Genomic DNA, 10,985 nt, shown 5'->3' with positions numbered 1-10,985 from the left:
GGGGCCTGATCTGCCCACATTTCCAGGGCTGGATCCACGAATCCTGAATCCCGTTTGTGGTAAACTATGACCAAGATCCGAGCCTCCGGGTGTTTCTGTCCCCCTCCCACAGTCTTGCAATCTCTCTCCAGCACAAACTTCACAATCAAAGCAAAGAGGAAAGTTAAGGTCAGGACTTGGCTAGTATCAAGTCCCATCCTGTACTTGTTTGATAAAATGGAAATATCCTATATGAAATCATGAAACACGAGGTGGAAGGCAGCTTGGAGAGAATCTCATGTAATCTTTTGGTTTTTGTAGTTGAGAAAAGTGAGGCCCAGAAAGGCAAACTGAGCCCCCTGAGCAGGGACTTAAATGCAGATCTCCTGGTGCCCAGTCACCGACCCCATTCCATGACCTCAGCTGTGCACAGTGTCCCATGCTGTTCACCCAGCTTGTTAGAGACAACCCAACATAAAAATTTCTAGACACAGGTACCTGACACAGGCCTGGCTTCGCCTTGGCAATGGCGATCAGGCATCAGCTGTCGGTTTGGATGATGTATTCCTGGTGCAACAGGATGAGGGTGAGCCCCCAATTTTGAAGTCTCAGGGAATGTAAAGTGTTGAGCCAGTTAAACATCAAAAAAATGCTCTCTCAGAAACAAGGGTGACCGGGAATGGCATTAGAGTGGCCATGGGGGCTAAAAACCCATTCTTAGAAGCCTCCAGCTTCCTTGCCTTCAGCCCTTTGCTCATAGCTCTCTTTCACAGCTACTCCTCATTTCAAGACTCTTTCCACTTTACCTTGCATTTGCATACACACAAATGCTCAGTAAATCCTCGTTTGTTTCACTGTGGCTTCAGCCTTTTCAGACATTGTTCAGCAGCCAGGGCCTCTGTCAGCCCACACCAAGCCTCTGTGCAAAGTAGAGAAAAGGTACCCCTTCCTCCAGGCAAATACAGCCATGCCAGGCTGCATGCGGGGCTAGTGGAGGGTGGGCTGGACTTCAGCCCTTCACCTGGGTTCTGGTTCCTCAGGAGGGCAGCAGCAAGCTCTCCCCGCCACCCCACCACCACCACCCCATCACCCCATTCTGGCCAGGAAGGCCTTTCTTGGGAAAGCTGGCATCAGAGGCTTCCCAGCTTGTTTCCCAGTCCCTCCTTGTCAAAACCAAACAAAAACAAAAAATGCACACCTTCAATAACACCTTCATACTCCGAGCCTGAAGTCTATACCACTGGCAGAGCACTTGGGGACCTTCCACAGTATGGTCCCAACCTTTCTTTCTTCTATTGAAGATCCAGAACTCACCATGAGTTGTTCTCCTGTACTTTTGCTTCCCCTCAGCCTCAGTAGTACTCTTATCCTACTGATCTCTGTGTCAGGTTCCCACTCCCCTTTTAAATCCCAGCACAAAAGTACCTGCTTCATGATGCCTTAATCAACATAACTGGTCATCCTGGTACTTCTCCCAACCCCAGCCTTCCCTGCCTTCCTCGTTGTTTCCGCCTCTATTACCACCCTTTTCCCACATGTTACTAGCTGGTACCCAGGGGGCAGCTGTCTTTAAGCCTTCTGTCCACACAGGCTTATCTGTACTCACCCTGCATCAACCCAGATGTTGAACTCAGCATCACCCTCAGTTTCCCAAAGGAATCTACTCACAAACAAATTGGGGAAAATAGTGTCTTTACAAAGTATTTATTTCATAGGAAGGCTAGAAAGCAGGGACTTCATAGCAAGACCCACTCCCCTTCCTCCCAGCAAAGTATTTACCAATCTTTGCAAACACTCCCGTTCTCTAAATCCTTACTTGGCAGCCCTGTTCTGGGAGTTTCTCTCGCATTACTTCTCAGTGTGCTCCCAGCCACGTCTAGTCTGTGCACTCTATTTCTGAGTGTCTACCCTACCTCCCATCCAACTGTCTTCCTGTTCTAATAGGCAGAACAGCTCAGTGTTGCCCCAACCCCTACCTGCAAGCATGCATCTCCAAATCCATCATGATACTCAGCTAAATAGAGGCGCTCCCTCCATTTCGCCTTCTTTAGACAAAGCGAAAATGTTTTCATTTGACACGGATGTGAGTGTGTTTTCCTCCACAGAGGATGTTAAGTTTAGAAGCTACAGTGTGTCTTCCACATCTGCCCGACCTAGCACAGTGAAAATATATCCAGTGAGCCTGTGCCAGCCTTTTCCTCTACGAGGGACAGGGACAGTTCTAAACCCTTCTTGTCTCTCTGTTCCTCTTTCTTCCCAAGTAAGGCCCAGGACTAGAGGCAGGGAAAGTGCCTGAACATATTAGTAGGAGCACAATAAATATTAGCTTGGTGCAAAAGTAATTGCGGTTTTTGCAATTATTTTTGAACTTTTAAACCACAATTACTTTTGCACCAACAATAGTTGTAAAATGAATGGGTTAGTGAGTGGAAGGCAAACAAGAAAAGATAAAAGAACGTTGAGAGTATCCTCACCAGGATTATTTCAGTCTAGCTGAAAGAAACTTTGAGAACCACCCCAAGGTGATGGAATGAGATGTGAGTGGTGACTGGGGATGAAGTGTGAATACAGGGTTCTGGTACTGGCTCTGCCTTCATTGCCATGCGGAACCTTGGGGAAATTTCTGAGTGTCAGTTCCTTATTTGTCCCATCAGCCTGCCTGCGAATGGCCCAGTATGGACACTGACCATCAGGGTCCTCAGGGCCCTTTGACATTCATGTTTGAGACTTCTTCCCCAAATGCCCAGACACCCACAGCTCCTTGGCGCCTCTGCATCTGCAGAAAGCTTTTCTTGGCTGCTGTCCTGACCCAGGGAACTTCACTGCCTGCTGGTAGAAAAGAATTCTCAGCTGTTGGAAACTGGTAAACTCCACATATTTTACAGATGAGAGTCCAAACTCCCAATGACTCTACATGTGGTGTGAAATGGACAGAAGTCATCCTGCTGGTGTGACATGCCTGAGACAGTGTCACCACCAGCATCACCTCTACCCCATGCGGACATGCAAGCCATGGAAAGAGAACAAGCAACAAATCACTGGTGCCTTGGCCAGTGCTGGTCCCCGTCCCTTACTGCCCTCCCCCACACCCCAGCGCCTTTTCTGTGCTTGCCTATGTTTTAAAAATAAGAAGTGGTCTGTTTGCTGCGCAGGAACAGCCCATAGTCATCTAAGAACAAATAAAAAGAGAATTAACAACCCTCAGTCCTGAGACCTTACCTGGTGATCAGAGCCCGCTCCAGTGGGCTGCAATGGATGGTCCCTACCACACCTGAGGATTGTTTTCAAATTGAACAGCCAGCCACCAATCCGCTGCCAGAAATATTCCCCTGGACAGGGCCAGTGATTTAGAGGCTAGAGACACGGAGTTCCTGGAAAACGGAGAGAACTTCTTGATTTTTTATTTTTACTCTCTCTGATGGGGTCGAGATAGTAAAGCAGCCTAGACATGGTTGAGATGTGGAAATGCCCGGTGGGTATTCTATTTGTCAAATAGTTGTCCTCCGTCCCCAGAGTCGTCTGGCCTCTGTCGCCCTGCGGAGCCCCCCACAGCTACGTCCTCTCGGAACCCCTAAGCTTCTAATTCCTCCTCCCAAGCCAAAGCCTTGTCAGTGAGAAGTGCCAGAACCATGCCCGCGCCCAAGTTGCACCAAAGGAGCGCAGGTTCCCACTGAGCCCATCCGCATTCCTGTGTGTGCGTGTGAGCGCGCGCTCGTTTGTGTGTGGCGCGTGTGTGTGTGCGCGCGCCGGGGGGGGGGGGGTGGCGAGGGCGGGCTCTGCGCCCGGGGGCAGGGCTCCGCGCTGAGAGTGGCAGCTGGACTTACCAAGCCGCTACCGGCAGGGAGCCGCAGTGCCGTAGTAGCGGGCCTCGGACGAGGACTGCTTTGGAGCGGCGGATACCAGAGCAGGCAGAAGACCGCTGGCGCTGCCTAACGCCTGACCGCCAGATCTCCGCGGCACCCCCACGGGCATCCCCTCCCCTAGAGGGCTGCGCGGGCGGAAGGACGCCCAGACGCCGACTTCGGTCCCTTTTCTGTCTCTCGGTTCCTTTTTCCTCCCGAGTGAGGGAATAAGCCCCGAGGAAGGAGCGCTCCGGAGAACCGCGCAACCAAGTGTTGCCTGGTGAGAGGTAAGGCAGTGGCCGGCGCGGCGGAGGGGGGCTCGGGCTTCGGGGCGCGGGCTGCAGCGACTTGGAAAAGGAGGGCAAAGCGGGAGCCGGTCCCGTGGCCAGGGGAAGGAGCCGAGGCCACTGCGCCCACCCCTATGGTGCCACCAGCCCCAAAGCCCCTGCAGGAGGAGAGACTCCGCTAGAACGATGAGAACACCGGGAGCGGCACGGGTGGGGCACTGGCTCCCTCTGGGATTGGGAGGACCTTCCAAGCCTCAAAGGTGTGCGGGCGGGAGGCGGCCTTGCTCCAGGCAGTTCGCTGAAGCAACTGGTCACATTTCTCCCCTTGTACACTTACCCTTGGCGCCTTGGTATCCAGTTCGCGCTCCTGCGTGCACAGGGGCGCCAAGGAGCGGGGGACACTTTTCGTAACGGCTGGCCGCCAAAGCCTCTGACGGTCCCGCAGGGTTCCAGGACTTTGAGGCACTCCGCAAAGCTCCTGGGCTAAGGGAGCTTAAAGGGAAGCTGAAGAGAACACGGACACCTTGACAAATACTATAAGCTAAGGAAGGGGAGGACGATCCGCGAGAGAACGTATAGCTGACTTGTTTAATCTGGGAGTCACAAGGTGTATGTCCGTGTGTGTGTGTCTTGAGGGGCGCACATCTAGTATCACCTGTGGGGCTTCGAAAACTCCATTAGCCCATCTCACCCTTCATATTGAGATTTTCTTCCTCTGGACGAGAGGACTGGAATTTGCGGAGAGGGCTGTGGAGTGCGAAAGCCCTACAGGTGATTCTTACGCGGCTCCCGCATCCCCGCCATCACTGCAGTGGAAATCAGGGGATCGGAACGAGGAGGCATCTCCCAGATGTGAGCGATCCCGCTGATGAACTCAGAGTGGCGGGCAAGACCCCTCCCCTACCGTCCTCCGCCCCTGGAGGCAAGAGGGCCTGCTGCCGCGCGAGGTGTTCTGTGGCTGCGACGCAGTGGCGCGCGGGAGAGCTGCGAACCCGCGGGCGCGCTCGCAAGCAGCGCCGCGAGGTTGTCTCCTCTGGCTTTATTAGCATACAATGACCTCGCTCTCGGGAGGAGGGCCTAAGAGGGCTGTTTGTTATTCTTTCATTTCCGGCGCTTAGGGGAACGCACCTTGGGTCTGCAGGTGTGGACTAGGGGTGGTCAGGACACAGAGTGGGGAACTGCCCCTCGGGTTCCAGTGGGGAGAACGACTTCGTTATTTTGGTGCGTGCGATGCTTTGTGTAAAATACAGCCCTCGGAGACACTTGCTGCAGCACTGGGCACCCTCGTTGTCAATGAAGGACATTAGGTCATGGGAGAGGGGAATGTCATCACTGTTTAGAAACACACACACACACACACACACACACACACACACACACACCTTAGTTCTTTAGGACCGTCTCCTTCCAGGGATATGTCCTAACGGAGGGAGGGACTTCGTCGTTTGTCGTGTTAAAAGAGGGCTGTATTTGCCAGAGATCTCATTCTTAATATAAATTATACTCATTAAATAAAGTGGCTGCAATTACGCTAACTTTCCTGTTGTTCCCCTGTTGTACTCCTGATCTCAGTCTTTTCTTTGCGAATCTCACTTCACGTTTCTGTACAGCGCTATAGGCGTTATTACGGGTATTTTTATGAGGGGCAGCAAATATGTGAGTCTTTCCCACCTTACAATTTTATGTCAGTGTTTGGTTCAGATCAACCAAGACATGGGGATAAAATGATAAACATCAGAGCATCTTGCAACTAGATTCTCAGAGATAGAAGAAACTACTAAGGACATCCGCCCCCCTCCCCCCCAAGCCTCCGCAGAGCACCTTCAACAACTGGTGGAGGATCCCGCCAGCCCTGTACTCCCAGAGATCCCGGCCCTGCACATGTGCGACTCTGCAGGGGGTAGAACCCATACAGCAGCAGCTGTACCCTCTCCAGCCCATTTTCAGGGGAGGAGGCTACCTACCCCCAGCTACTCCCCTGGAAGGGAAGGGGGAAGAGAGAAGTGCCATTTTTGTTGTCGTAAAACTCTTTTTTTAAAAAATATCTTATTGTATTATGTCATTATGATATACTCTTAGTATAAAATAATTCCTGTTGAAAGCAGAAAATGTGGTAAGTTGAAAAGTGTGCAAAGAATCATACAAAGCACCCGCAATTCAACCACCCAGATTCCCCACTGTTAACATATTAGCCTATTTCCTTCCCATCTATTTTCATGCCTTGAAATCCTACAGTGGATAGATAGCCAACGTTTACTGGGTACTTAAAACATGTACTTTCCGGGTGTTAACTATTTTATATTGACTGTCATTTAATACCCAGAAGTCTTTCTGAGGCAAGTACGTATTATCAACCCCACAAAGTTCAGGTGACTTGCCCAAGTCTCACAGCTAATAAGCGACAGAGCCAGCATTCAAACCCAGGCTGCCTGACTCCTGGATACTTGCTTAGCCTCTGTAGCTATTTTTTTCCTAATCAGTGTTGTAGCAAGTCCTTCATGAACATCGTTTTCATGGCTGCTTATTATTACACTGTTAGTCGTTTAAGTTGTTTCCTGTCTTTAGCAACTCAAATAACTCTGTACAACATCCCTAGCTGGGCAAAGTCTTTGCTGCACACATTTCCAAATACTTCCTTTGGATAGATTCCCAGAAGGAGAATCACTGGGCCAAATGGCATGAATGTTTTAAGCCTCCTGAAATATCTGACAACCTGCTTTTCCAAAAGGCTACACCAGTTTACACTTTCATCCAGCTGAGGCAACTCTGCCACACTTAAAGCAGGTCATCTCTAGGGACTCACTAGACCAGGGCCTCACACAACCAAGCCAGACCACGTGAGCACACCCTTGGCCTCATGGGAGGAGTCACACCTGCCGTCCTGCTTTTTACACACAAGTATGATTATGGAAACCATACAAAATAAAGCTGTACCTGTTTTTATGTAAGCATGTGTCAGTTGCAGAATTCTCCGGCTAGACATCACACATTAACTTTGAATAAATCAAACTACTGTGTAAACTATGTAAATGGGCATCAGATCCCCCTTCTCTGCACAAATAATTAGAACAGCCCTTGCTCCTATGAATGTGTATCGCTATCACAGCCAGATGCATCCAGCCTAACCAATCAGTAATGGCTTCTTCACGGACTGGCCGTGTTCACAGAGCTGTTTGTTTACACCAAGTGTCTGAATTCCACAACCGAACCACAGTGGGAGTTGATGTCACATTATGTGTAACCGAGTTCACCAGCCCCCCCCCTCCAAATCACTCATGGTTAGTAACTACTAATAAAACAATAAAAATAAGGTGACACACCTCAATAAAAAAATGTTCTCAGGTGAAGAAAATGTGGCCACACAAGAGAAATTGAATTAGGTAATACAAAAAAGCCACAAAGGGGAAATTTTCAAAGAAAACAAATTGGCTGTAGCTGTGAGTTTTCCCCGGTGCCTCATAGCCACCTCTGCCACCAGCAGTGGGCTTAGTGGCCTTGGAATATAATCTGTTGTAAATGGAAAAAATATCCATTGAGCCCCCACTATGAGATCTACTTATTCAAGACCGCTCTTGTCTTAAAGTGTCCTTCTGGGAAGCCCTCCCTGACTGCTCATCCGGGTTAGAGACTTCTCTCTGCTGCTCCTGTAGCACCTGTGTGTACACTTACCTCAAATCACTTATCTGTATATCCCCCACTAAACTGTGAGCTCCTTGGAGGTACAGCTGGCACTGTACCCCCAGCACCTGAGATAATACTTATGTACGGTAGATAATTAAATGTGATGAATGAAAACATAAGAGAACCTTCCAGGTAATATTCTGGGTGCTTTACGTGCATTTCTCTTTTGCTGCATCTTTATTCTGCTCAGACTGGTCAGTCTCAGAAATATAACTGAAATGTGTCTAGAGCTGTGCTGTCTATTTCCACATGGGACTATTTCCATTTTCATTTAATTCATTAAAACTAAATAAAATTTAAAATTCAGTTCCTCAGTCACACTAGTCACAGTGCTTAAATGCCACGTATGGCTTCTGGCTACCATACTGGAGAATATATACATTTGGAACATTTCTATCATTGTGGAAAGCTCAACTGGACAGTGCTGGTTAAATTATAAGCTTGGTGTAGGCAGGGGGTGTGAATTTTCTTTTCCACTGTTTCCTCTGCAAACAGCCCAGTGCCTGGCCTGCCCAGGAGGAGGAGCAGAAAGAAAGAGGAGGGTTGGTGGTAGTAAATGTAGTATTAACATTATCTATACCGTTTGTTGGGCACCTACTTTGTGCCCCACATTGTGCTACATTTTGTACATGCATTGTCTCACTTAATATTCACATCACTAAGAGCCTGTTATTGACCCTATTTCATAAACAAGGAAACTGAGTCTCAGAAAGTTTAAGTAAGTGGTCACAAAGCTAGTGGGAGAGGCTGAGTTTACCTCAGACCCCTCTGATTTCAAAGCCTATTCTCTTAGGCCTTTTCCTTTCCTACCTCAATATGTGTTATGTGTGGTAATGCAAATATGAATTACCATCATCTTTGGCTTTCCAGGAAGTTAGAGAAAGGGTACTTTGGGAGCCTTCCCAAGGGAAAGAATTGGTATAATTTGCGAATGTTAATGGCATTTCAAGAGTGTGAAATTTTGCTTACAGGTTCATGAGGTCTTGTGCCTGAATGGGTGAGGTAGGGAGAAAAAAACCCACTTATAGTGTGGCCTAACCAGCGGGCCAAAACCTAGGAGAAAAGGCCAGCCAACCCCCACCATCTCTGCTTCTTCTCAAGGGGGCCTGTCATCAGCTCCAAAGAGAAATACTGGCTTGCTCAGAATCCCCCAGCCAATTAATGGCATAACCTGGCTCCCCACTCCCTTGCCAGGGCCCTTTCCACTGCTCCATCCTGCCTCACAGGCCATTGGCTCCAGCGTCCTCGCTATCATTATACTCTTGCCCCAGTTTTCTCTAATTTCTTTATTCTTAATGAATAAAATATAGAATTTCAAGGGAAGCCTAATCACCAAGTAGAGTGAGATGATCACTTTCTTTGTTGTACTTTTCATATTTCTGTTGAAACCCTATAAGGTTGAATTACAAATCTATACCAGTAAATACCTATCAAGTTTAGTATGAACTGGAAAAAAAAAAAAAAAAAGGAAAAAAAACCTCTTTAAATTTGGTCTTGAACTGTATTGCCCCCATGCTTATATAGATGCTACCTGGGACCCAAATACAAAACCCTTACATTTATTCCTAATTTTATCTGTTTGATTCAGTCTATCTTGCCAGCTTCCCCAGATGTTTCTGGCTTTGATTCTGTTATCCAGTGTAGTTGTTGTTCCTTCTGGCTGGCTTCCTCTCATCCCCAAATCTGATGAGCATGACCTTTTCAACTCAGTCATCAATAAAAATGATGAATATTACAGGATTCTGAGGCATTCCGCTATATGCTCCTGAAAGATAGATATTAATTTAATAACTAAACAGTGCTCTTTTAGAAAATATATTCAATTTCTTGTACTATCACTCAGTTCATATTTATCTTTTTTAAAAAGATTATCAGGGGAATCTTATCACAGTTCTTAATAAAGCTCTGATATTCTTTATCACTGGTATTTCCCTGATCTGTCTGCCCAATAACATTGTCAAATAAGCAATTTTGTTAATCTGGCATAGACTACTTTGATGACTTTAGCCCTAAAAGCTCATTCCACATCCTATTCCAGAATGTTTCCTGAGATTATCATCAACCCCTAAAGTTAAGAAATTTTTATGTTATTCCCATTTTTAAAGCTAGAACTGTATTTGCCATGAAAGAGATGGTGGTGGTGGTAGTGATGATGGTGACGATAATGGCAGTAATGAGAGTGGTAGTGGTGGTTGGCGGTGATAGTTGGTGGCAATTGTGGTTGTTGGTGATGGTGGTTGTGGTAGCAGCGGTGGTGGTGGTGGTGGTAATGGTGGTGGTAATGATGGTTGTTGGCAGTGATGGGGTTGTGGTGGTGGTGATAGTTGTGGTTGGTGATGATGGTAGTGATGGGGACAGGGTAGTGGTAGTGGTGGTGATAGTGGCTTCCTTACTCTGTGATTCTAAAGAGTGGTCTAGTGATCTCAGTTGCATGTTGTCTTAGCACCCTGGGATATTACTCAATCAGACCAAAAGACTTCTATTAATTTGAGGCATATCTACGAGTCTCTAGTATCATTAAAAATAAGACCAGGGAAGGAGCCGAGAGAGCACCTGGTCCCAGGCCTTCCTCTTCAGAATTAGGAATCTTCCATCTAAAGGGGAAGGGCCCTACCTGTGGTCACTCAGCCAGGATGGGAAGCCAGGTCTCCCACTCTTCCCCTAGTGCATAATTCCTTTTCATCTTCTTTTGTGAAGAAGCCTAAGGCTTTGTTTTCTGCAGAAGTCTTCCATTTTCTCTTGGAATTAAACTCTGAAGTAATTGATGCCTCAGTGAAAATTAAAGATTCTTTCCTGACATCATGATTTAAAGGGAGAAAGGAAGAGGGAGCTTATTTTCCAAATGGGAAATGAAGTCAAAAGGTTTCCATGGCAGGACAGGTAGACAGAGAGGAAACGTTCAAGTAAGAAAAGAGTTTTTTAAAGGAAAAAAAAGACTTTTTTAATAATTAAAATGACAATAAGAATAGCCGTCTTTTACACATGTGCTACACTTAGAAGATAACAATGTATTCATATTCATGATTTCTCCTGATTCCTATCATAGGTGTGAGGCAAGCAGCATAGATGCTACTAGCCTCATTTCACTAGTGCGATTTTACCAAAGCAAAGGCTGCAATCTAGAAGAATCCACTATGGCAAGAAAAAGGATGAGAGATAAACTCAGTGGCCACACAACAGCTGACAAACCCCAGAC

The 10,985-nt window shown here is 47.4% G+C and overlaps 1 protein-coding gene across 10 annotated transcripts in view; it reads left to right on the top strand.

Moving 5' to 3' along the window:
- The first annotated feature begins 3,782 nt into the window (after window positions 1–3,782).
- Window positions 3,783–10,985, top strand: part of DGKG (diacylglycerol kinase gamma) — a 197,702-nt gene continuing 190,499 nt past the window's right edge. For 4 of the 10 annotated variants that reach the window (XM_074329122.2, XM_074329109.2, XM_074329118.2 and 1 more), the window contains exon 1: window positions 3,790–4,108. The gene's annotated coding sequence lies outside the window, so the exon portion shown is untranslated. Of the gene's footprint in view, window positions 4,109–10,985 lie in introns of all 10 variants that reach the window. The other 6 variants (XM_019735850.3, XM_019735845.3, XM_074329136.2 and 3 more) reach the window with 3 other exon arrangements.

The sequence above is a fragment of the Rhinolophus sinicus genome, chromosome 17 (genome assembly GCF_057876585.1).
Source record: "Rhinolophus sinicus isolate RSI-liver-muscle chromosome 17, RSI-T2T, whole genome shotgun sequence".
Taxonomy (NCBI): domain Eukaryota; kingdom Metazoa; phylum Chordata; class Mammalia; order Chiroptera; family Rhinolophidae; genus Rhinolophus; species Rhinolophus sinicus.
Note: the sequence above shows the minus strand (reverse complement) of the source record. Positions and strands in the feature narration are given on the sequence as shown.